Source organism: Gallinula chloropus (assembly GCF_964237585.1).
Source record: "Gallinula chloropus genome assembly, chromosome: 1".
Taxonomy (NCBI): Eukaryota; Metazoa; Chordata; class Aves; order Gruiformes; family Rallidae; genus Gallinula; species Gallinula chloropus.
The window spans coordinates 191,046,696-191,074,236 of record NC_140085.1 but is presented as its reverse complement, the minus strand read 5'-3'; positions in this window follow the sequence as shown (position 1 = coordinate 191,074,236).

Below are 27,541 nucleotides of genomic sequence, written 5' to 3'. Positions count from 1 at the left end.
ACCTTCCTGTCTCGGTGTCGTGCTGGGTGGAATAGCTTTTCTCTTTGAAGGAATCCATCTCCCTGTCTTTCTCCCCACACCCTCCCACAGACACGAGGGTGAGCTGATTTTTGGTATGTAGTAATAACAATTTGTCAGGATGCCAAGTTCAAAGCCTCTAACCTACTGCCAATGCGAAGCCCAAGAGTGAGGTCACGGCTAATCTCAGACTTCTGACCTCCCAGTCTCAGTCACCATTACTGGATCAGAGGAGAGAAGTGGAAGGGCTTATTTTGAAAGGTTTTAGATTTCAGGTGAGGTCAACAAAAGATTTGCCCAGATGGAAGAAATCAAGAGGATAATATGGAGCATATTAGGGAAGATGAAAGGCGCCATGTAAAGCAATCTCCTCCTTAGCCTGGAAAGAAAAGCCTAACTACCAGGGTAACCTTCTGGTAATGGTAAATAAGCCTGATCCATCAGAAAATATAGCAGAAACCAGGCATTGTCCTGGAGAAAGCAATACAAGCTCAAAGATTCAGAGTGACACTGCTGGGATCTTCGAAGGCTCCTAAAAGGAATAGGCTTCAACCTCTTAATCCAATGGGATTTAGGTGCCTAGACACCTTGAAAATCTCATGAAGCATTTTGAGGAGCATACATAGCTTGGTAACCCCAGCCTGGGGGCTTGATTTGCTGCAAATCTGTATCTGAACATTTTGAAAAATAAGCGCCATGTGGAAATTAAAAGTATTTGGGGACTCTGCCTACAAGAACCAGAACATTCATGCAACATCCAGCCCCACTTCCAGCCCATTAGCCACCTAGCAGACCTGGTATCTCCAGGTCATTCTGCAGACACATGTTCCCAGCTGTACGGGAAGTCTCTGACAGACTTGGGAAGAAAAACCAGATTTCCTGACTTCCAGCTCTGAGCCAGCAATAAAATGGAAAAAGGACCAAGAAAATAGATTCCAATTTCTGGAACCACCTTTTAGACCAATGTTTCTGATGAAGCAGATTTTTCTTTGGAGGTAGGCCAGGAAACCTCACAGAGATGTGACTGAGGTCATGGGAGATGGGCAGAGTCCCCCCCTCTCCCAGGTTTCTCTTTACCCCTATGCTTTATCTTGCAGCTTCTCTCCCACATGGATTTGCCCCAGTCCTAATGCCCTGGAGGAGTTGGAACACTACAGAATCCACTGCTGGGGATACAGCACTTGCCTGGAAGTGAGTTGTGTTGGCATTCAAGTTTATAAATTCATCTGCCAACGAGATTGCATCAATAGAAGACTGTGTGCTAGACTAGAAGGATGAATTACACAGAAAAGGATCCAATACTCCCATTATGAGAATAAAACAGAAGTCTTCTTAATCCAACCTAACAGAGACATGAACATTGTTGGACACACAGATCTCAGGCCCACTTGGACAGACATCTCAGCCCTAAAGGGCATTTGTTGCTCCTTCCAATGCACTCTAAAAGGACTTGTACAAGGGATACCATTTTCTATTCCTTGGACACTTTTGTTAGTGCTTTGGACACAGACAAGCAAGGGGAGATGATGCTGTCAGTCTCCGTGCACATGGTCTTATCTGGGTTTAGCTGGGCCATCTTCAGCTTAGAGCAAATGACTGTGTTTTGTGGGATTACCATATATGTGTTGCATTTATTAGTACAAACAGAAATGTTGTAACAGGCATAAATCAAATTAAAGTTGAGACTTCCATACAAGTTCAAATGTGCATCATAGCCAGCATCACAATTAGTTCAATTGTTTGCTGGAGTTTTCACTGGCCCAGGCTAGAAAACAAATCAAATTTTGTTACAGACAAAATAGGACATGCAAAGACTGCTGATATCTCCCAGCTCATCCCTATGAAACCTGCTTTTAGCATCTCTTCCCCTGACTTCTTATGGAGCAGCACCCAGACAGGAGAAGGGTGAGATGCTTCTGGAACGAAAATATTCATCCATCAGCGAGGAGCATGGCAGGTGGAGTTGTGTACAACTCCTACGGTGACCAAGGTGCTCTCCTGGATAGATGAGCCTACCACATGCCAGGCAGATGACCACTGTGCCTACACCAGTAGGATAAGCAATGTGTTTGCTATTGCAATCCAAACAACATTCAACCCCTTGTAGAATTAGGACTGTAAATTACAGTGGAAACGAGTCTTAGCAGGAAATGTGGGTTGCGATTTCCAAAAATAACAATAGCACTGTGAGCACAAAGCAGTTCACAGGAGGAAAGGAGTACTCGAGGTATGAATTTTTGACTTCCATTTTACTCATTTTACTGGATTTCAGTGAGAATATTGGCAAGACGAGGAATAGTTTGTCAACGGGAGCAGCCTGAAGTCCTGGATCATCAGGGGGCAGATGCACACTCCATTGAAGGACCATTCTCTTGGCTCGTTAGGTAGAGTTAGTTACCAAAGAAATGAACCCAAATCTTTTGGGACAAGTTTATCCTTTTTCCACCTTAAACCCAAACGCATGAGCACCCATTTTCTGTAGTTTATTTGACCTGGTTGTTGTCTTGAAGCTTTTCCCCATGGTGGCACACACTTCTTGCAGATTAGTACCAACAACAAAGGCAAGTGTTTTTATATACCAAAGCCCAAATGCTTTATCTGAGCATCTGATATATTTCTTAGGAATAAATTATGTCCTGCACTTAAGTGGAGCACAGTAAAAGGACAGTCCCTTCACTGTGGGAGAAGAGCTCCTTGAGAGTAGCCCTGTTGAGAAGAACCTGGGGGTTGTGGTGGATGAGAAACTTCACATGAGCCAACATTGTGCTCTTGCAGTTTGGAACACCCATGGTATCCTGGGCTCCATTAGAAGAGGAGTGTCCAGCAGGGACAAGGAGATGACTCTGCCCTCGTGAGGCCCCAGCTGGAGTCCTGCGTCCAGAGCTGGGGCCCCAATACAAGAAAGATGTGGGACTGTTGGAGAGGGTTCAGAGGAGCCACGGAGATGATCTGAGGGCTGGAACACTTTCCCTAGGAAGAGAGGCTGAGGGAGCTGGGCTTGTTTAGCCTGGAGAAGAGAAGGCTGCGAGGGCACCGCATTGCAGCCTTCCAGTCCCTGAAGGGAGCAGAGAAACAGCAGAGGAATCAACTTTTTAAAAAGGCAGAGACTGGCAGGACAAGGGGGATAGGGTGAAGCTGAAGGAGGGAAGGGTTAGATGAGATATTAGGGGGAAGTTCTTTACAGAGAGAGTGGTGAGGGGCTGGAACAGGCTGCCCAGAGAGGTGGTGGATGCCCCATCCCTGGAGGTGTTCAAGGCCAGGTTGGATGGGGCTCTGGACAACGTTGTGTGGACCCAGTCCTGGAGGCTGGTGTCCCTGCCTGTGGCAGGGGGGTTGGAAGTCTATGATCCTTGGGGTCCCTTCCAACCCACACCAATCTATGATTCTATGATTCTATGACTCATGGAATACTTCTGCATGCAAATTCACATTGCCATTAGATAACAGCAAATGATCTTTACTCTCTCCCTGTTACAAAGTTGTTCCTTGCTAAAATACTGTCTACCTTAAAAATGAGAATCATAACATAATCATGAGAGAGACAGGGGGAAAGTCCAATTGTAGATGATTAGTGTAAGGATGTATTCTAATGAAAATCCTTGCCTGGGGTAAAACCAGTAGGAGATGTTCCCCTGAAGCTACAACCAAAATCTTCAGTATTTGTTTTTCCTTTTCCTTTCCCTCCTGCTTTGACACATGAAACCATTTACAATATTATTTTTTTATTTACCATTTTCCTTCACATCTGCTTAGATGAAGAGCTATGATCCCCTCCACTACAGCTGTGTATTCCTGGATTGATTTTGCTTAGGAAATAGTTCAAACTGGTTTTAGAAAGGCAAGCAGATAGGGATTTAGGTTTTCTTTTAGAAAAGAAGTGGGAGTTACTGAGTTTCTATAAATTAGCCCCATTTGACTGGAGCAGAACAGAGTGGAAATCAGCGCCTATCAGATTTCTTCTTCTTGAGATGCAATGGAAGATGGAAATGACAAAACAAATATAAGAAAGATCTGATATGATACAAGAGAGATGGTGACAGTATTAATTCTCAGTCACGCTGGTTATTATGCAAACAACTTCAACACTATCAAAAAATAGACTCCCACTTGTTCTACTAATTTTTCAAGTTCCAAAAATGTTAAGGAAAGTAAGTGAACCATAGCTGCCATTATTCAACCAGTTTCTCTCCGTGGGAAACCTCGAGAACTTCAACCACCTTCCTCGAACAACAGTTTTTGAATATGCAAAGTCACATTTCTCCACCTCAGAATAAAAGAGCTGGACTTCAGAAAGACCACCTCCACAGCTCCAAAGAGCTCCATTTTTTAAATATAAAATGTAGGTCAATGTTTAAAATGAAAATGCTTTGAGCAACATTTCTAACCCCAGATCGCTCCATAGATATCAGAGTGGGAAGGACTAGGAGAAATATGTGCAGCCCTGTGTTACTGTCTGCCTCCCCCCTGTGACAGCTCAATTTATAAAGGCAAAATTACTCATCCCATAGCAATATGTTTGGCATGAGTGAGAGGAACTCGCGCTTCTGTAACCAAATGCCCTGGCGAGGAGCAGGAGCCTTGGGAAGGCTCAGCAGAGTGATTTTTGTTTGGCTTCACTTTGGCACCCATCTCCATCTCCCGCTGAGCCCACATTTAATGGAGCAAAAAAAATCAAACTGTTTCATACCCATTTCAAAGGAAGTGAGTTTTCACAGCTCCCAGGTCGTTTCTAACAAGCTGTGCCTTCAGCTAGGTTGCTTCTGGTTCTGGCACAACTGCTGTCAGCTCTTCTACCAAAATCCGGTAGCCCATGACTGATGGTGTATAAAATGAAAAGTTCTTTGCTCTTTTTTTCTTGGTTTTCCTGGCTGAATGGAAAGCTTGCTGTAGGTCCCTTTGTTCTTGGCCAGAATAGAGATTAATCATTTTTAAAATGAAAGGCAGGATTTGAAAGACCCTCCTTTGAGATGAGCTCAGGTGGTTTCAGCATGGGCTGCAGGAGTGATGGGCAAACAATCTCATTGTTTTCTCATGGCTATTAGCTCTTATTGTATGATGCAGACCTAGGGACTGGTCACAGTGAATCCCAGCCAGGCTGAAATCAGCGTTTTCACCAACTGAATATCAAGGTGTGTCTGCTGAGGATCAGCATTCAGCACTGCTACCACGCATTTCACGGTACATAAATTAATTTGGAGATACAATCAATAATGTATCATGATTACATTATGATTGTAATGATTGTATGATCTCATGATCCTGACAGAGTTGCGATACCATGCTTTGGCTATCCAAACCTGAATGCAGGCAGACATTTCATGCCAAAGCACCCAGGACCCAGACCTCCTCCACTGCTGATGGTCCTGAAAATGTCATGTTGACAATGCAGGTCCTTGTGGAGCCTGTTGTGACTGACACAACTCCAGGGAACCTCAAAAAGTATTTTGCAACTCTGGTCTACAGCTCCTTCTAGACTTCTTGCTGTTGCCAGGTTGGCCTTAGCTTCAACCTACGGGCAGAGCAGCTGGAATTAGCTTGTTGTTGAGCAATGTTTTCTGTCCTTGATGTGTATCTGCATTACTTAGGTTCAATGCCACCAGATGAAATCCTTTCAAAATAGTATGGCTAGTAGGACCAGAGAGGTGATTGTGCCCCTGTATTGGGCATTGGTGAGGCTGCACCTCAAGTGCTGGGTCCAGTTCTGAGCTCCTCACCATAAGAAGGACATTGAGGTCCTGGAGCGAGTCCAGAGAAGGGCAACCAGGCTGGGGAAGGGGCTGGAGGGCAAATCCTCTGAGGAGCGGCTGAGGGAGCTGGGGGTGTTGAGCCTGGAGAAGAGGAGGCTGAGGGGAGACCTTCTCAGCACCTCCACTGACCTGACAGGAGGGTGCAGAGAGGTGGTCGATGATCTCTTCAGCCAGGTGACAGGAGATGGGACAAGGGGAAATGGGCTCAAGCTGCACCAGGGCAGGGTCAGTTCAGATGTGAGGGAAAAGTTCTTCCCTGAAAGAGTTGTGGGGCCTGGAACAGGCTGCCCAAGGAGGGGGTTGAGTGACCTTCCCTGAATGTGTTTAAAAGATGGGTAGATGAGGTACTTAGGGATATGGTTTAGCACAGGATGGGAACGGTTGGACGCGATGATCTTGAAGGTCTTTTCCAACCTTGTGATTCTGTGATACTTTGATTCCTTTCTTTTTTCATGTTCCCTACAAGGAGTTGATGGACTGGTGTAGATGACCAGTTTGGTGATGATATGAATGGAATGAAATGGACTGTTTCAGTTGGAAGGGACCTGCAATGATAATCTATTCCAACTGCCTGACAATTCAGGGCTAACCAAAAGTTAAAGCACATTGTTAAGGACTGTGTCCAAATGCCTCTTAAATACTGGAAGGTTTGAGCACTCTATTGTTATTCCTTACCCTGGGGTTTGTGGAAGGAAAAAGCTATAATAAACCCACTTCAATTCTCCTCCTGTTCATCTTTGGGATTTTTTATACAATGCCAAACTCCATCCCATGCTGGGATGGGACCGGTTCATGGGAAATTTTGTACTTAGACCCAAAGGGTGATTCAACCTTTCCAATCCCAGACCAAGCAGCACCATTATCTCCCCAAACTGAACCTCCTGCCAGCAACAACCAGCAACACAAGCCAAAGGATGTTCCTGATGAAAACCTAGTGTTAAAAAAACCACCCCAACTCCCCAAACTGTAAAGCACTGTAAAGCACATCTTCATCCTTTAAAAGCAGGGACAGGAGTTGCAAACTTTTCAAACACTTTCCCATACACAAAGGTCAAACTCTTTATGGCCTATGGCTATTAAGAAAGTCAAATATTGTGAAGCTAATCTATACAAGTGGTGCCATTTAATCACAGTTTAAGATGTTCCCAGCCCTCAGTATTGTGGTGGTGATACCAGGGTATCCAGGTTGGCCGGGTCCTCAGCTCTTGAGCTGTATGTGTCCCAAACATGGGTTTTATGGTCGCAGAGAGTTCAGAGGTTAATGGCACAAATACAGGGCATGGGCTTGTGTGGGAATACAATGAAATCTGAAAATTATTACATATATTTGGGGTTCACATCATGGCTGACCACACACAGGCCTATTTAATGCCCTCATGGTCCAGAGTCTGCTGCAAAAGGATCGGTGTGACTCATGGTTTCCAGTTGGGTAACTGAGGTGTAAGCCTGGAAGCATTGGTCTAATCTTTCACATTTTGGGTGTCAGTGACCTTGAAAAATATGAAGTAACAGCAGAGACCAGCCATTGCAGGTTTTTATGTTAACACGTGGAAAATAAAAACGATACAGGAGGAGCAAAATTATTGCTCCAAAATGGACTACCTCCTCTAAAGTGCTGGCTGATCGCATACATCCACAGGCTGTAGTGCCAACTCCTTCCTCTCACGCAGCTGTATTTCCCTTTGACTTTGCTCCCAAGTGTAAATCACCCGGAGTCAGGCTCAGAGCTGGTGTCAGCTATCAGCCTGGTGCTTGGTTTCAGCCCAGCTCATGGAAGTTTACCATAAATAAAGACAGAGTGGCATAGAGAAGCAGCAGGTGGACAGCATTTCTTCCCCAGACCCTTGGCAGCTACCTGGGACCCCTGTGAGAAGGTCTTCAAGTTGTGTTGAAACCTCCCCCACTACTTCTGATGACAACAATTTAATTAACTAGCCTGGAGACTATTGGAAGTCACACAGTTGAGATAATGATGTGTAAAGGTAGTTATAAACCCTATTAAAAGGCACTAGGTTTCTGTGCTTTGATTGTTGTTTTGTTCTGTGTCAGTTTGAGGTTGGATGGGAAGATTCTTCCATAGAAGAAACCTAGTGGTTTGAATCTGGGAGTATGAAAGGTATTCAATGAGTTTCTTTTCTAGTCTCTCTCTTCTTCACAACACTTTTTTCTCACTAAGAAATAAAAGATAAAAGTGAAAAACCACAACTAACTTCCAGCCATCACATTCTCCATGTCCCACAGGTGATAAACTCCCCCCTTTCCCCATGGGAAATAACCATCTTACCACCCTCTTCCTTCAGTTACTGAACAACTTGCACTTAAATATGTTTTTCCCCATTCAGTCAGTTAGCACATGTAATTTAATCCTGAGCACTTGCTAGGGAAGTGTAACCACTACAGCATTTGTTGTTTCTGTTTCAGACCTGCAGAAAGCCTAGTGTGATGGAAACCTTTTCTACTAATCAGTAGGCTGATGTAATAAGAAATGTTCTTCCTGCCACACACCTTGCCTAGCAAGAGACATCCTTACAGCAGAGTGGGGTGTGAAGACTTCTGTCCTGCTTTGTGCCTCAAATAGAGTAGCAGACGTAACCCATCACTACAGAGGTGTCACCTGTAGGGTTATCATGACTGCCTATGCCTGGATGTCATGATTATTCCCTCTGCCCCATCACCCTGTCCATTTTGCCCAAAGTCCTGTAGTTCTGCCAGGTCTGTTGCTGCTATTCAATAGTCTGTGACCTACTGAAGGAGGATTTATCTGAGAGCCTGAGGCTAACCTGAATGGGGTCCACCACAGGAAGGAAGGGAGATGAGGCTTAGAATCATAGAATCATAGAATGGTCTGAGTTGGAAGGGACCCCAAGGATCACAGAGTTCCAACCCCACCCTGCCACAGGCAGGGCCACCAACCTCCAGGCTTGGGTGATATCATCCCAAATTATCTTCAGTTGGCCTTTCTGGCACTGGGACCTTTGATCATTGCAGGGTACAGAGGAAAATCTGCAGCTTTGAGAAGATGAGAATGCAGAAGACACAACCAAACCCAGTAACAAACATATCCAGGACCAAGTGAGCTGCTGTGCTATTTGACCCACAGTTGACATACTGTCTTCAGCAGTGGTCACCACCAAATACTCCCAAGGAATGCGTGAAAAACCTCATAGCTATGGGACTCACCCACTCCACTACGACCCAGCAAATCTGAGTTGGTTTCTTGCTCCCAGGCAAGAAGAGCTCTGTCTATTTCAAAACCTTGCTGATGTCTTTGAGGAGACAGCTACTCACTCACCCCTGAACTTTCCTGAGATCTTGAAATTAGACAACAGAAAGGGGAAAGAGAAGCAGAATTTAAATGTTTGGAATATCTGTGGAAAATTCCTGCCCTTGGGCTGGTGCTCGTGACAGGTCTCTGCTGCTACTTGTCAATTAATTTTTTACTTGAGTTTTGAAAAGTATTGTTAGCCTCTTCTGGAGGTTTTTAGTGGTTAGAAATGGATTGGGGAAGAGGGCCCACAGAAGTGGTCTGTTCTGGTAAAGAATGGGATGAAGCAGCTGGCCATGAGAAAGGGGTGAGGAGGACCTGATGAGAGGAGTGCAGACAAGGAAGAAGAGTAGCTCTCCTGGACAGTTGAGATGTTGGAGATTTGGAAGCAGCCCATGTAGGCTTGTTTAAAGTCCCCCAGGGTTCCCGATGTTTGATGGAAAAGTGATGGGTGGATCCAGGTCACTGTATCAGCAGTTCACAGCACAGCCCAACAGACCTGAGGGTGTATTGAGGATGGCATGGGGCATCACAGCCATTGCAAACCATGCATGAGAGGTGCATGGTTTAGGAGAAGACATGGACCTGTTTCTGTGCATTTAGCACTTGTAGCCCTGGAGCCTTTCTTTACCCAGGACCAGCAGTGCCCTGTAACTCTGTAACTTCAGCTACCCAGCAACCCAGAGACCTCCTGCCAGCTGGAGTTGGAGGGATGTGCTGAAGGTGAAGGGAGGGATGCTGTCGCCATCTCCCTGGGACGCCAGTGACTCTGCAGGGAATGCTGTTAAGGGAAGGCTGGTGATGGCAGAGGCTTTCTGACCCACCAGCAAGAGGACTGGAGATGTGTTTCCCATCAAACACCACTGTGATCCTATAACCCTTTTGAATAAAGACATGCAGGTCGATAATCTTTAATTTACGCTGCAAGACTAACGCTCACATCACAACGTCCTGCAGAGAGTCATTTATTTCACAGGGAGAAGCAGCACACTGCAGAGGAGAGGATGGGGGAGAAGGAGTCAGACCTGCAGGGCGTTGAAAGCCAACGGTGGATGCAAGGAAGTTAAAGAAGAGGCTAAACTCATTTCCTAGCAGTAGCCCAGGGATAGGAGAACCGAATAGCTGTGAGATGATGGCTTTGCCAGCCACAGGTTCGCATTGTTATAACTCTTCTGCAGTTGAACATTCTGGTGTTACAGGTAGTTGACACAGATGTAAAAGTTATTGGTGGAAACCCCCCAACCCTTTTTCTCTGTTTCAGACTTTTCCTTGTGGCCCTTCAAGGGGTTGGGTTTTTGTTTTTTTTTTTTTCTTTTTCTGTTTATTCAGCCAGCTTCAGTGTTGGATGTATTTGAGTTTCTTGCCACAAATGCCTCGCTGTTTAAATGTCAAGACTGCCTATTTAGGAGATTATCAGTCTCAGGAAGAAATTAAACATGGTGTAATAATGTGCCTTGACCCTGGAACATTCTTGCTGTGGTAGTGGATGTTTTTTGCAGATAATGAGAGCATCAGAAATTAAAATAATTAGGTTTTGTGTTACAAAGAAAATCAGTTTCTGAAGGGAGGCAAATCATTCTCCAATACAAATCCGATGTAAAACTCCACTTGCTTTTTTACAGGGAATGTTGATTTCATTTTAATGTTTCATGATGTTTTTCCTTTGAGTGTGGCAGGATGATTTCTGAACACAGAAACCAAAAATTTAAATACTTGAGCTTTCTTTTCAGAAGAAAATAGAGCAGAACATTCAAATAGAAGCAAACAAAAAAGCATAGGATTTCTTTTTTTCCACTCAAAAGACATTTTTAATCCCCCCAAAAGGTCTGATGAGGCAATATTTGTCCATGTCTGCTCTGGGGGCTTAAGTCAATATTTGCTGGAAGTTAGAAAGAGATTCCTGCTATTGATCCACGTTTGCTTATTCTGGATTTTCTTGCAGTTTTCCTGACACATTTACCTCTTGCCAGAGTCTCAGACAGGACATGGGATTGCTCAGGGGTCTGGTTCAAACTTGGCAGCCCCCCTCACTTAAGCACACTTTGCACAGCACAGACAGGAGGCCAAAACAGGGTTCTGCTAGGGTAAGGTGGATTGAAATGCAAAGGAGAGCTCTGGTTGTGCCCGGCTGAGAGCAGAGCTCCATCCATTCAGCTGCTGGGTGAAGGATAAAGTCTTGCCCCCTCTTGCTTCATGGCAGGTCTCCTGTCTGGTCCCAATGTCTGGACTGGGCAATGCATCTCTCCATCTGCATGCTCCCATGTCTACAAACCAGAACATCAAGGCAATCAGTTATAAATGCTTGCCAGGAAGGAGTTCAACACTTCCAACACCCTGGTCCATGGACTATTTCTTTCACCTGCCACGGGTTTTTGGCACCATCTTTTTCCATCCTGTTGGTGCTTAGGGGCTCCAGAGCAGAAACACAAATGTAATCACAGGAGTTGGAAAAGAAACAGGTTGAGCCCACTTTGCTGAGCTCACCACAGAGGACGGGCGTGAGACACCTGCCTGGAAAGTCTTCCGAGAAAAATATCCATTGCCTATGCTCCATGCCTAATACTCTTCATCTGGAGAAAGTTAAATAAATCCCAACCCTCTTCCAAACACAAAAATGTATTTAGCAGTTTAGCAGAAGGTCAAAATTAATTTTTCTGTGAGGAAATAATGCATCCCATACATGTGAGCGATTTACTTCCCATAAATTGTGTGTTAGTTGAACTGTGCTGGGCTGTGGGCTGGAGTTCATTCCTGTGTCTGCATGTAGCAAATATGGACAGACCCACACCAAAACATGTCCATGGGGTTGTTTTGGTTCCTCCAACCAGACCAGAGAGAAAGCTCCTATTTCTCAAACGAAGAAGAAAGATAATTGGTAAGAAGCTGCTGTGGGAAGTAGAATCTGGCCTTGGTATGGAGAGATGAGCTTAGTTTTGAGCCCAAGTGTATGTGGCAATGTGTCCACCACATTGAGACGTGCAGAATTAATTAGGGTTCTACAGTTGAACAACTGTAAACTTAGAATCCTTATGCCAGGTAGTAATGAAATACAGAGTTTAACCAGGAAACCTAGAGAAGACCTTGGAATTTGGGACCTTGATAAGAAAAAACAGCTCAGTCTGGGTGGTTAGGTGTCAGGGGAATGTAGTGCAGAAATGGGGAAGGTCCTCAGGTTGGAGTCACAAATGTGTAAGCACATTACAAGCACCTCCTCCCTCTCTGATTGCATTCAGGACAGCTCGGTGCCACCCAAATCAGACCATGTGCCCTCTTTGGTATAATCTCTGTAAATTTCTGTTGGACTTTGAATGTCATCCTCTGAACTGTCTCAGAAGACGCAAGTCATGGCTTTCATTTCTGTGTCTCTTGACATCCCCCATATTAAACAGGACTTGCCTCCTTTGAGAGTTGCATGAGGGAGGAAGAGATGATGAGCCCTGGTGCAAAGATGTCAGGTAGACACAAAAACTAAGGATGAGTCTAAGAAAAGATGTGTGTGAAGAAAGGTAGGTGAGAATTAAGGCAAAAGTCTGCAAAAAGGCTAGATTGAGCACCTCGTCTGAGGATGCACCTCTGAAATATGCCCAGTTTGGCAAGCCTGGGGGAACATCGTTATTATTATCACTGTCTTGAAGCATGTCTTGAATCTTGCTTCTATAGCTGTCTTTGGAGACAACATGTAGGATTTGCCCATGGGATGAATGACACTAGGATAGTAGGGTCGGGCAGTGTCCACCTGATCCTACAAGTGAGGTCACACTCACAGGACCAGAGGAATGTTTAGGGTGGGATGCCTGGCCATAGAACGAATCAGGAGCAGGGGTAGAAAGAGCAAGGAGCTCCTGTGAGGGCAATATATGCCTCATCAACACTTAACCCAGGAAGAAAATAAAACTTAGAAAGACTCAGTAATACCTTAATAAGGGTTGTAAAATGGCAGGACCCCACTATCCCAAAAGCAATGACTGGCCTCATGACCGTCCCACTAACTCGTGGTGACACCAACAAGTTGTGAATTGCTTCAGAGGGAGAGCTTGCTCCTCTCCAGCTTCAACATGAAGGCCGAATCTTCAGACAGGGTAAATGTATGTGACATCACAGCTCAGAAGACATCAAGAGCTATAAAGCATCTGGGATGTAGGCTCAAGTTTCCCAGCAATGAGAGTTGGAAAAAAACAAGGAGAATTTTGATCCGTTTGTCTTGCTGAGGCAGAATTGCTCCTGACAGTGTATTTTCTCTTGCCCTACACTGTCTTATTTTAAAAGCAACGGGATGTTCCCCAAGGTGCTTTTGAGGGGGGATTCTTTTCAGGTTGCATTGTCAAGGCTTTTGAAACAAACACGGTAGAGGCAACGGCCGGGAAACCAATCAAGCTCCTTAGGTGTGGAAACACAAGGCCGGACCCCTTGTGGATGGGTTCTTTCAAGGAGCAGTATTTTGCCATAGAAGAAAATCCTGGTTCATCCTCATAGCACTGCTGAGTTTGAAACTAATGATTTTCCCTAGTTTTTTGGTTATGGTCCAGCTGTCCCATGTCTCCTTCTTGGCTGCCTGCCATTAGAGCTTGACACTGAGTGCTCCAGGGTCAAGGCCACACTTTATTGGTTTTTAGCATTATAAACATAAATGTTCCCATCAACATGGTTCCACCCAGTAATGCTAACCCTGTTCAGGGCATGCAGTGGTGGCCATGAAAAGCCCCTGCAGTCTGTGGGGAAAGGAGATTTCTTCTCTGCATGGAAATCTATGCCACAGATCTATGGCATTCATGTCAAAATCTGTGCCAAGCTATGTTGCCTTTGGGGCAGTGGGGGTTTCAGCCTTTAGTCCTTGCTGTTTGCACTGTTTGGGCAACTGGATCCAGGTCTTACTGGTGTGGAGGAGGGGGTCTTGCGATGGTTCACATTGACTGAAAGCTTTGGGCCAGCAGAGGTATGGGGAAGCCAACAAAAAAGACCACCCCAAAACTCAGAAGTTGTCTTAGGATGTCTGCGAATGAAAACATGATGGGCAAAAACTGACTATCCTGTCCGTGTGCCAACAAAAGGGAAAACCAGAGGGATATGGGAGGACTCTGGATTTGGCAACATCATATTAATCAACAGTCAATTTGGGCCTCCTGTAACTTCCTCTAGTCTGAAACACCCAAAAGTGTTTCTCATGCACATATGTCATTTTATTCACCACTAAAGGCAACTTTCTTGCCCATGGTATAGGGCACAGCAAAGCTTGAGAGCAGACCGAAACACAACAAAGAAAGCTTGACAGCAGGAATTGGAGGAAGCAAAAATGTATCTCCCCCTGGAAATGGTCTGAAGGACAAGTCTGAGACTGACTTTTCAGAGAGCAACATGAGCCGACAGCCTACACTGGGGCTGCTTGTCAAACCTTAACAAGAGAAGGCTTCAAAACCGTCAGAAGGCAAGTCCTGTATCAAAATGGAGATGGGAAATTGTGGCACAACTGTGTCTGAAATACCCTGATATTTTTTTCAGACTAAGCAGGGTGGATCATGTGGAGAAGCAGACACATTTTTGGATACATGTCAGCTCCTGAAAGGCTTATGACAGTTCTATGCAGCCCAGTTTTCTTTCAAAGGCTTGCATTAGAAAGTTATAATGGAAGGCATAATTCTAGATCAACGAGTTCCTGCTCCTCATGTGAATATATTACTCTGTGTGTCCTCTACTCTTGTGGATATATGACTGCTTTTTTTTGGGTTTTGTTTTTTTTTTAATGTTGCTTGGAACCAGTTTCCACTGAAATTGCATGAGTGTGTCTGAAATGATCTTTCAAGGCCAGAAGATCTGTGGCTAAAAGCCCTCTCTGCAGGCAACAGCAAGCAGTTGTGCTGGTGATTGAATGTGTAACACATGGGCATGCTCATTTCTAGCCTGGGGTCTTTGCTGCATCAGCTAAACACTGGCCTGTTGGCATGATTCAGAGCTGAAGTCTTGGCTGCTGCCAGGGACCGTAGCAGAGTCCTGGTGAAATCCAAAATGAGGTAATGAGAATTTTGTAAGCCGTAAAATATCACTTCTGCAGACCCTGACGGAGCCTGGGCCCAATGTGATGGACCAGCTGTGGTTTTCTGAACCCTAATGTACAGATACATGCCAGCGGGGTGCCAAATGATCCCCTATACTGAGTATGTGCCAAACTCATGAGTCCTGCTTGGGATGGTACATCAGCCTGATCAGGGTCTTATGCCCATTTACTGATTTGTCCAGAATTCTGGAAAGGGGATCTATCCCATTCTCCTCTCCACTGCACTGATTCCCTCCATGCTCCGTTGCCTCTCCAGATCACTCATTCTGGACCTCTTCCCAAGCCTGGGGAAGCATCACCACCCCATGAGCCCATGGCACGTCCCCTGGGGCTCTCCTGGCACCTTTTGGTGATTAAAAGGTTTCCTCCATTCCCTTTGTTTCCAAGCGAAGGGGTAACTGGGTTTCAGGGCATGGTTTCGATGTGGTGCATGAAGTAGCCAGGGGGGCAGTGTTTGCATCTTGAATGTTTTAGCAATTGTATTCGATGACCAAAGCATGAGGAGGCAGGCATGGTGGGATTTATACACAGACCGTTCATTGCTGACTTCGCCAAACTGTACCATATTGAGCATTACTGCCTTCCAGCTTTATTGTACCTTTTCTAACTTTGAATGCATGGTTGTCTTCCCACTTTCCTTTTTGCCTCTCTTCTTCCCTCTTCTCCCTTCTCCCTTCCCATCTTCGTCTCCCTTTTCCTTCCCACAAAAAATTCAAGGCAAAATGGAGCGATGGAGCAGAAGCAGGTTCCTGAAAAGGATGGAGGTGGTTGGACAAAACTTTCTGTCTCTGAAGAAGGCCAGGGCAGGGAAGTGTCTTTCCTTGAGGAGGACACATTGGGGCTTCTGTTCAGGGCACTTGAAGCAAGTGTAGATAAATAGATGGCAATTCTCAAGGCTCAGACAGACAAGTTCTGCTTAACTTAGGCCTCTGGATGGAAGTACTGCTCTGCTTGATGGAAACTCCTGTGTGCTCCAGGGCCAGGCTGGACTCCGGGCATGACCCCTGGTTGAGGATTCTCCAGCCTCATCATGAGCTAAATAAAGCTAAATAAAGTCATGGCGAAGCCTTGAGGCATGGATCATCTGATTCCAGGGCAGGAGAGGAAGTGGGCAGGCCTCCATTCACCTGGGTGTTTTGTGTGTGCCCCACAGCTCCTTCAGCTTTCCAAAAATTGGTGTCATGGGGGGAGGAGGCAGGTCCAGAGCACCAAGTACCTGGAAACTGTGCTGGGAAGAGAGTTTTCTGGCTCCTGTGGCTTTTCAAATGGAAGAGCATGACATCCTAAGATGCTTCACATTATAGGTGCTCATTTTTTGGCTGGGGTGTAAAGGAAGGTAGACTTCCATCCCTCCCCTTTGCCAATCTCTTAGCTCTCTTTACCCAGGAAGCTCCAATCGGCTCTAAATCAAGATAATCAAAGGGCAATGGGGCCAGTTTTAAAATTAGACCTGTAAGAAGCCCTTATCACCAGCTAGGCTTTATCAGCTGGGTAGGCAAGCCTTATCCCACCCTGTAATCCCCTCTTCTGGAGGCTCTTGAACACCAGCAACAACAAAAATGTGCTGTGTTGAAATCATCACCTGAGGAAATGTGAAATATCACATGCAGGCTCCCCCCCTAAGTCCCCCATCCTCGGCCACGGTCATGTTTCATCAGCAGATAATTGCTCGCTTTGCAGCAGTTGCTTTGGAGAAACCAAAGCATCTTTGCCCAGCCCACTGTCTGCAGGGCACGGGGAGATTATCCTGCTGGTAGCCCCCTTCAAAGAGCTCATTAATGTCACCAAGGATGTTTTCTGCTGTAATAATGCTGGTGTTGTTTCAAGTCCGGCCATATCCGATTCTTAATGTTTTACTTCAGGTGCTGGAAGTGTTTGATGTGGTGCCAGACACAAACCAAAATGTATTCTGCAGAGGGAAGGGACAGAAAGGATAAATCCTGCTCTGAAATGAGGGTCCTGAGTGGAAACCTCAGACCCAAATGGACTGGAAAAAATATGGATTGAAGTGTTACACCTGGCCATCTAAATGAAATCCTGAAATCAAACAGCTCCTCCCCCTTACTCCATCCTCCTTCTCTTGGGGTACTTTTAGTTTTGCATCATGAATGCTGAATTATTTATCCTACCTAGGGTGTCACATACATCCCAAGGGCTTTCTCCATCTCCTGAAGCTGATGAAAACCAGTCCGTTCACAAGTTTGTCAGAGGGCTTTTAATTTAACTCTCTCCAGCATCTCTGATTTCGGATGGTCAGTCTGGGTCAGCAGCCAGGTGAGGGCTGAGAGCTGTTTGACTTGCTGATATGAAGGTTTCCACCTCTCTCCACTGAAACACAGGATGGTGGAACAGTTGTTTGCTTACATACAGCAGCTCGAGCATTCAGTAACTTGAACGCTTCCTACAGGCTCTTTGCATTCACACTCCCTCTGCTTCTATATTTTTAATGAGCTCTTGACATTTTTACTCTTTCCCTCTCTGCTGCAGCAGCCCATCTGCGATCCACAGCCCCCACACTCTGCAGCTACTGGGACGAATTTCCAGGTGTCCCACAGATAAAGCAGCCTAGGAGCAGTAGGATCCACATCCATAGGCCCTCCCCTGGCTCAGCAGAGCCTGTGTCTTGTAAAGAACGTTGTACACTTCCAGGGCTTCATAAACAGCAGCCGGTAGCTGCCAGAGAAGCTGGGATGAGAAAACTTTGTTCCCTCCTGCTGCCTTCTCCTCAGTGTTGTGATCTGATTGATAAACCAGGAAGATGCAAGGGTATGTATTTACTCCACAATCTCTCTTAATCACCTTGAATGACGGGTGGTTTCAGCTTGCACTTTTTTCCCCCTCCTTTTTTAAGAGGGTCTCACTATATTCTGCTTCTCCCCCATTGTTTGCAACTTGGTTTTTGCCAAGAAGACTCCTCGAGGCTTCATAGGTAATCATCTCATCAAAACCCCAAGGAAGGGAGGGAGAAGAAGGAGGGGGAACAAGCACATTCTGGCTACTGTAAACAGATCCATCAGCATCCAGTCTTCAAAGATCTAGTGTGGTCTCATCCAGCATGTGGATACCTAGTCTGGTCTCTTCAAGCTCCCTGTGCAGACAAGAGGCTCCTCGAGCAGCTCAGAGCACAGCCTCAGCAATGCAGATATCTGCCTTTTTTTGACAGTTTTGGGGGATATTCTGCCACATAGGGTCCAGAAAGCTGGGCTTGCATCTGTGTTCCATGGTCCTGTCAAAAAGTCAGTCCTTGCATGTCCATTAATTTACCGAGGCTGAAATCCCTCTTCACCCCCTGCTCCCCTGTGCCGCAGGGGAAGAGCAGCAGGAAGGGGGGGCAAAGAAAAACTCTGTGTGCAATGTAACCAGCATGGGGGTGTGTGGAAAGGGTCCTCCATGTCCTATTGACACGTGTCTGCCTGATGGAGAGGGCTGCTGCCAGCTCCTGAGAGCCTTCTGCCTCCACCTCTGGAGGACAGTCAGTGATGTTGGAGAGGTTATCTCCTTTGCAGGAGCTTTTGGTGCTGGAAGAAACCCCAGAGAACTCCAAGATGTTGCAGTTTCAAGTTTTTCTGAGTGTATTCAAAAGGGATGGGACCCGAGCTGAGGTGTGCTGGCAGCAGGGAAAGGAGGGATGTTCTTGTACGCAGACATGCAATGGAGAGTCATCCTGCCTGACCCACCCAGGGTCTGGGGAGGGTGCTCTGCACCCATGACCTGTTATACCCTAATATATATGCTATGGCAGTAATGCCAGCTGGAATTTATGCAACACGGATAGAGTCTGAATTACTCCAGCAGTGGGAAGCCACAAGTCACAACGCTTGGCACAGCGGGTACATACTTGCAGCACTAAAGTCCCCACAGAGAGAGGAACCGGCTGCCAGCTGCCGTTGCAGCCTCTTTGCTCCTAGAAGCCCTGTATAATTTGAATGCAAATTCCCTGCAGATGAGGTGACACTTTGCTTTTCATATGGAGGCTGATGAAAGATCTACTAGGGCATGTGGACAGAGACAGGAGCCTGGCCCACCCAGCTCAGCGGGAGCTGCAGGAGGGGATGGCTTTGTGGCTGAGGGCAGCCTGTTTGCAGAGGGGAGCGATGCTGGCATCCCCTTCAAACGGATTCCACTCGCTCCAGCCTTTTCTTAATACCCGCTTTGAGCTCCAAAGAAGTTAAAAATCTTTGGGCGCTCTATCTGAGCTGACACACAGAGCAGAGCCCGCTCCCAGCTCCCAGGAGCAAAGGGGATGCTCAGACAGTGTGGGTTTGTTTCCTTTCAAGGATGTGTGTCTGGATCACACCCAAGCGAGACAAAAACAAATATGCAAAGTGCATCAGGACAGGAATGAAAGCAGCTTTGACATTGGGTCAGGGCTTTCTCCACACTCCATGGTCTGAAGATCTAAGGCGTCCTTCAGATTAGCTTGCAAGCAGCACTACAGTCCACGAAGCCCCTCCACTCCCAGCCCAAATATTTGATCACTCTGGCTCTCCCAAGCTATCCTATTCACACACTGCCAGCTAATTTGGACAAAAGGCTCTGTGAAATTTTAACAGGAAAAAAAATTCAGGGGTTCTTGAGCTTTCTGCTGAGAGTTTGAGCTGAGAATTTACTGTGACTGAAAGGGAGAAGAGTCTGAGAAATGCACGTCCTCACCCTGAAACATGGATTATGCAGGGCTAGCTAAGAGTTTTTAAAGTCACAGCAGTGGGGGTGGAGTGCTGGACAGAAGGAGTTGTGGAGCAGCTTGGGCACAGCAGTGTGAGGGACCCCCACTGTACCCTCAGACTCCACTTCAGTGTTTCAACTGAGGCATTAGGAAGGCACAAAACACATCCCAAATTGCTCCCGTCACCCCATGCAGCAGAAGTAACAGCTCACAGGCTCTTAGCAACCGGCTGTATCCATGGACTGGTGGTGCACACCCTTCCCAAGGCCGGTAGCGCTGGAAGCATCAGCAGAGCCACTGCTGGGAATGACACTGGTGGGAGGAAGAAATGACCCTACAGACATGTCAAGGCTGATGTGCAGTCACTGCAGATGCCTCTGGATTGGTGGAAGACATGCAGCTGCAGCACAGCTGAGCCTCCACCTTTTTGTCATCACCTATGACATGGCCAAATCTTTCTCTTACACTCTGAATGTAATGGGTTTCTCCTGTCTCCTGCTCCATAGCCCTCTTGGTCTTCAACCTGCACCCCAAGCTATTTGCAGGTTGAAGGGCAGATGAGGCACACAGGTCTCCTCTGTGCTGGGAAGTCATGCAAAACCAGGGTCAGAGGTGAGCTGGACTTTGTGCCTTGCTTTTGGTATCTCATTAACTGTTCAGTTGGAGGGGGTGTGTGAAAGGCATCGCATAAAACAGGAATCGTTTCAATATCACCAAGTCTACCTCCCCTTCCCTCTTGGCTGGAAGTAATAGCCTTGCATGATTCAGCTGAAACCTTTACTTAAAAGGTCATGCTGATGGCTTTGCTGTGTCCTACAGAAGTCCTGAAGCAGCAGATTTCATAACTGGAAATCAGCAGGGCCTGTAGATGGAATTGTTCTGAAAGGGGAAAGGCTGCCTGTGCCGCTGATAAATATGCCATCTGTAAGGGTGTAAATAGTCCCTTTAAGGCATGGCTCTGGAGAAAGCTTGTAACACTCTTAAATGTATGTACCAGTTGTCCTTTCCCAAGGGCAAATCAGTTAATGGTTATGGGAAGCTGTTTGCCTCTGCTGCTGTGGCTGTGCTCCCTGGCTCTGCCTTGGCTGGTGGTCTTGGGGTGGAGAATCAAATTAATTTCTGGTGAGGCTTCCCCAGATTATATCCCACTTCTTATGCTTCAGGTGTGATCTTCAGCGTGTGACTTGTGTATGAAGAGAGGAGAAGGGCTCCTGTGTCCTTCAGAAAGAAAGGTTTATTACTTTTCCATGTCATGGACCTTAAGTGTGGACCTGGGCACCTAAATCTTCAAGTTGGAGATTTACCAGCTCCTAGTGGCTGTGTCTATGCTACAAACCCTAGATGATATGATATTTATAGGGTAGAAATAAAGGCAGCCTACCTAAGTGGGAGAACATCCTTGTCAACATGGATGACTGGCTGATGTTGTCAAAGACAATGCTTGACTGACTTCACCTGCCAGTGATGTATGGAGAATCCTAAATTGTTGGCAGCATCCATGCCTCCTCCCCCTTTCTGCACCAAAACCCATCTCCCCATGCAAGGCATGCAGGATAGGTCTTCCACTCTTCACTGATACCTTTGTCCGGTCTGCAGCAACTGCTTCCCTGCTTGTTTTACCAACCTCCCTAATAACACCCAGCTATTCCCCCTGGGTTTGCAACACCTCTGGCTTTAGCAACACCTGAAAAGACAGTCCTGCTTTGGCTGCATCCTCCTTCCCAAGGCTCAAATGAGCAGGTTCTATAAGCCTCAGGTTGACCCTCCAGCACCTCCCAGCCCTGAAGAATGGGAGTACAAGGAAACAGCACATGGTGGGGGGAAAGCTGATCTCTTACATGGAAATACAAGATTTACCCCTCTCTTGCATCCGCCCCTCAGGGTGGCTACAGCTTGACTCAGTGTGTGAAGAGGAGACACGGGGAATAAAAGGAAGTGGGATGCTATCAGAGCTGGCCCAGGGAGTACATTCTGGTCTGCCAAGCCCGGCAAGCAGTGACATCATTTCCATTAGTGTCATCTTGGTGAAGCTACCATTCATCAGGCACCTTGCTGGGAAAGAGGTGGGTTCCTTTGCAAGAAGAAGCTGAAGGGAATGCGTGTGCTCTAATCATAAACAATATAAATTACCATGCATGTATCTTTATGATCTATATCTAATACAAATGCTGACTGTCTCCAAGGTAGTAAAACAATTCCCACAGGGGAAATAATAACAATCATCTTACATTACCTGCAGCCAACTTTTCTGTTAAAGCTTAATAATTAAGGAACAGTGTAAAGTAGGTGTTTACACATAATTTTTACACTTATAAACGATGCTTCTAAATGTTAATCAGTCAATCCTCAGCACTCCAAAAAGACTAATTGAGAGGTAAATAAGGGGAAATATTTTTATAGCTCTAGAGAGTAGCCACAGAGGTTGTCATTAATTTTAGCAAAGGGTCTGGGACTCAAGTGCTTGATGCTCATACCACAAGATATCATCACAGTCATGAGCTTGTGATGTGTAGGTAGACACCTATGCACCTATATTTAGTGAAAACAAGGTGCTGATGGCATGATTGCACCATGATGTGCAGATGTGGGTCTAACACGAAGAAATAACAGAGGTTTTAGCAAATGGGTAATTTCCAGACATGTATATATGTTCATACCTGCGTGTGGTTGGAGATAAACCTTATTGCTTCCCACATCCCACTAGGAATACCTGAAACTGCCCTTCGTAAGCAGGTCTGTATAGTTCAGGAGAAAGCAGACTTTCCCTTGCACAGGAGCTTGGATGCAATGTTAGAGCCATGACTGTAGTGGAAACACAGAAGCAAAACCTGACTTGAGGAAACAAGTATGTGCAACTGATTTGGAGTCTTTGAGTCAAATTAATTTCATATGCAATGATATGCAAATTCTCTTGAAAACAACCAAGAACAGCTCAGAGCCATTCTACCCATAACAGATGTTGGGATCTTGTTACTAGTAGTCAAATCTTTCTGCTGTTGAGTGGTCTTAACAGATGCTGCTCAAGGTCTTCTCCTGTCACTCATGGCTGGGGGGAAAGAACAAAGCTGTGGAGGTCATGTGTGCTTGGAAGACACAACCCAAAAGTGCCTGACCACTACCACACTCTCTGGATTACTTGTCATGGATCACCAGGGAAGTGCTGGAGAAGGGGAGGAAACATCTAACAGGACATCGCCCAAGTTGGTTGAAAGATAGATATAAATGACCCTCGTGGTTCTTTATCTTGCTTTTCAAAGCAGGTCTTGAAAAGAAAGACAGGGAGAGCAGGCTTTACTCTTGTGGTTAAACGTGGGTTTTTTCTAAAAAAAAAAAAAAATTTCCCCCAAAAGAGGAAAGCTTTACTAATTAAGGTCCAATTGGAAGCAACTAGTTTGCACTGGCAAGCTGCTACTCCCAGAAAGACCTGGACTGACTTCTCTATAATCACTCACATGAGTAAGCACTGCAAAAACACGGTTTGGCCTGGAAGGAGCTAATAAGCACACAGATAAAATCTTAGTTTGAAAGCAGCAGAAAAGGACACGTGATTTATATCTCTGTTGGTGACTTCATATGTTTTGCAGAGGTTTTACAAAATGCATCGGAATTCATAATTCATTTTTACAATGCATTAAATTAAAATAATAAATGTCAGGAAGTTTTTTGAGAGAAAGAAAAGTCTCTAAGCAGTGCTGAGGGATCAAAAGAGATTTTGACAAGGAGAGACTCCTGTTCACTTGAAGGGCTTTGGATCGGGCTTGAGATTGGCAACAAAATGGACAACAGTTAATAAAAGCATGCCTGTTAGACATGCTGGAGCTTGGGAAAGCTGGAGCAGATTGGGAGCTGACTGTGGCATCTCGGCACAAGTCACAGGGAGCTGCGTGCTGGCTGGAGCCTTGCTACCACGCATGGTGGGAACCCGTTGTTCATCTAAATGGCAGCAGACACGGATGAGTCAAGACAAAGGAAGTGAGAGTGGAGGCAGAAGAGAGAGGGGGGATTAGGGGATTGAAGGAAAAACAATGTTCAAGGGGAGAAACCATTCCAAAACCTACATTTATCCAAGGACTGCATTAAAAAGCTGTATATCATCTCTGGAGTTACTCATTTCCTTCATGTTGGAAGAGTTATTATCTCTGTGTGTTTTTATTCTTTTCCTTAATACAGGAATATATCACATGCTTCTCAGCTGAGGTAGCATTTCAGTTTTTCGTGCACATTAAGAACAGCACAGGACAGAGCCAAGCAGGTAGCTCTACACCTTATCCATAGCACTGAAGCTTCAGACATTTACAGGACTTGTGAGCCATCCTGGGCTATGTTGTCTCTGCCGGTACCTACAAGAGATGTGTTTTGCTGCAAAATGCCCATCATAGTTGGCAGGCAAGTAGTGTTTCTGTTGGACCAGGGCTGGTGGGCGTTTGCACCCTTTCGTGATCTAACCCACATGAGTCTCTGCTTGTCCTACAGTGGTCACTGTCAAAACACTTCATAATCAAGAAAAAAACTGACATACATATCTGCTAAATGGATTGCCTCATTAGGCATGATACCAGCTGTATCCTGTTTAGAGGTCTCAACCTTTCATCAGACTCAAGCCTTCTTTGAAGATAACCATTCCTTTATCTCTTCTAAGTGTGTGATGTACCCAGTTAAATGCAAGAACTTCTATAGCTGCCCCGTGTCCCCTTACACATAGTCAACAGGCAGCTCTACCTCAACACAACCTCTACCGCAACATAAGCAAGGAAGCATTGCTGTGGTCCAACCACCAAGCACACTTAGCCTTTGGGAAAGGTCAGATTCAGCCCTGGCCCCACAGCTCCCTGTGATGCCTGTGTGTCTCAAGACCTCTGCATCCTCTTATGCAGGGGAACAGAAGTACAAATTTATATATATATGTACATATATGGTTTGCATGCTTTGTTTTGCACTTTTCCATGAAGCTGTCATTTTGTCTGATTCCCTAAGATGGAAAGCAGTTGCTGGGTAGATGGAAGGACTGGGTTTAAACATGAGCTTTGGCTCTATTAGCTTTATAATTTGCCTGGAAAAAAAGGTTTCTGGCTGGTGTACAGTGGGAAGAAGAAAAAAATTTGGAGAATCAGAGAAGAAGAGGCTGGAGGGAACCTCCTGGAGGTGTGTGTCTCTGGTGTAAGACTCACACAAAGCAGGTTCAACATATCAGGCTGCTTGAGGCTGGACTGGCTTCTGTTTATCACCATCTGCTTGGTGCTGAGGAGCCCAGACTGGACCCAGTGCCTGAGAAGGGAAAAATCACATTTCTCAGTCTGCTGGTTGCCCCCTTAACTAATCAAGCCCTCAGTGTAATCATCCTGTGCTGCAAGGGCACAATGCCGGCTCATCTCATTGGCACCTCGTAGTCCACTGGGACCCCCAGGTCTATTCATCTGGCCCTATCCTGTGCTTCACATTTCTCTACATTGAACTTGATGAGGTTCCTGATAATTTATTTATGCAGCCTATTTCCTTGAAAAACATCCCTGTTCTCCAGTACATCAACCATCCCCACAGTTGGGTATCCTCTGCAGCCTTGCAAAGAGGGCAGCCTCTCCCAATGTCCAAGAACCGGTTGAGCTTAATGATGACAGTCTCTGCAAATGTTCTCCATCTCATACTTGATCAGCTGAGCACCACAACCTTAATGGCATAGAGGAATCCCCGCAGTTTCAAGATGCCATCCAACCTGGTGCAAGATCTAAAAGCCCACGTGGAGCTTTAATATCTTGATGATTTATGGCTGGGATTGAAACTTTCTCCAAACTGTTGCTCCATTTGTATAAACCTTTCAGGCTGATGGAAGACTGTGCAAGTTAAGTCTCTGACTTTTATTTAGACTCTGTGGAAATTGAGTTGTTCACAAACGACCCTACATCTCACCTCCGAGTGGTGAAAATTCACAGTCATGGAGCATGGATTCGTACAGGTTTGAGGGCTCAGCTCGTAGATCTGAATCAAAGATACTAAGATTTTTCCAGGGGAGAACAGTCGTATGTGGATGATAAAAGTGAGCAAGTTTAATGCACTGAGAGCATACCTTCTTACTGCGTTTGCTCAGAGTGTCTGTTTATGATGAACGTAAAGCAGACCTGGTGGCAGAGTTCAGGCAAGGGTGTTCCCATTTATGTGCTGGGATTTTATGTCTTACATGGCCTGTTAGGCTTTTGAAAAAGCAAAGTGAAAAAAAAAAAAAAGTGCCTAGTTTTTGAAAAGCATGTTGCTGCATCAATTTTCCTGTTTCAAACCATTGGAAAAAAGAGGATTTAAAAAATATTACTTGTACTACATTAAATCTCAGGAAGAGCAGACACAACCCCATTTATATTTCCTGCTGAGCAAGCAAATACAGTTTGCGTTGGACTGAATAGCCCAAGAAGGTGGCATTATTAATTTCTGAGAACTCATCAGCTCAATGTCTTGCTTAAGCTCATGGATGAAGCCTGTGGCAGAGATAGACTTGCAGGCAGAGTTGCTTCTGGCAGGAAAACCAAGACCAGATCATCTGGGTGGTGGGTGACTTTGAAGTGTGAAGGATAAGCAGAGAGCTGTAAAAAGGTTTCTGAGAAGGAACCACAGGGCCAGTGCTCCCTTGGTGCCTGAAACCTCCTGCTCTTGATGTTCCTGGAGAGAGAAAAATGGACAGAGATGACATTTCCTAGTTTTTGAAGGCTGGCTTTGTAACCTGGCCCATCTTTTTCTGGAAGAAGTTAATAGTCTTCTCTGAGACCCAGATGTGTGGTTAAAATATTTATTTGCTTTTACTAAATATTTGGTTATGAGAAGCTAGAAATAAACTGTTTTTTATAAAGATGTAATGGGAAGGCTATTCCATATCTTCTCCTGAAAATGCTTGTGCTGACTCTAGTTGGAGATAGGCTCCTGGACTTTACCTCCATAGTGGGTCAGTGTTGTGGTTTTGCTTCCCTTTGCGTGGCTTAATGCCTGCACTGCTGAGCTGTAAATATCTCATCATCTTTAGTATGTCTCTGCATTGCCTTGTGAGGTGGGACAGTGATGTATCTCCCTTCCAAGAGAAGGGCACAGGGAGAATATGATTATGCCCATAGCTTCATCATTTCACCGAGTCACTGATGACTTAGAAAAAAAGCCCAAAGTGTAATGCTTATGAATTCTGGGTAAATTTTATGAAAACCTTTCAAAGTTTGTATTCCATGACATGTGAGACCCCTAGGGTGGTCTCTGAAGAGGGCAGGTGGGAAGGTCTGCTTGAGTTTGCATGTCCTGGACATTACAGGAGGGCAGTGCTCTCTCCACAGCGGTCTTTTGCGCTGCTGCACATGGTCCCTTCCTGGTGAGACAAAACCTCCTTTGAGACAAGCCAGAGAGAGCCAGGACACCAGAGAGGCTTTAGGGAGCAAGGACCTGAGCATTTGGACCCAAATGCAGCCTTTGAGGGAGCGAAGAGAGATTTCCCCAGCCCCCTTCCATATGTTCTCATCCAGAGTAATAAGCTTTGCAAGAGTTGGCTGTAATTCACTGGTGGATGGGATGATTTTCTGTCTATGTCAGTTTAAGTTGCTAAAGCTCTGTAGGATTGAAGGCACCTTAGATATGTGAACTGTTATTATTAGTAGTAATAATTTATCATATAGTTCTCCTCTTATTTCAGACACAGACTTTTATCATCTCTTCCACTTTCTCAACCCTTGGAACAATTTTCCATTTGTCAGGAAGAAATGGGAGATGAAGCTGCTCTTCCCCATGCTGCAACTGCAAGAGCATCCCAGAAGTGGATGGGAACTGAAATAAAT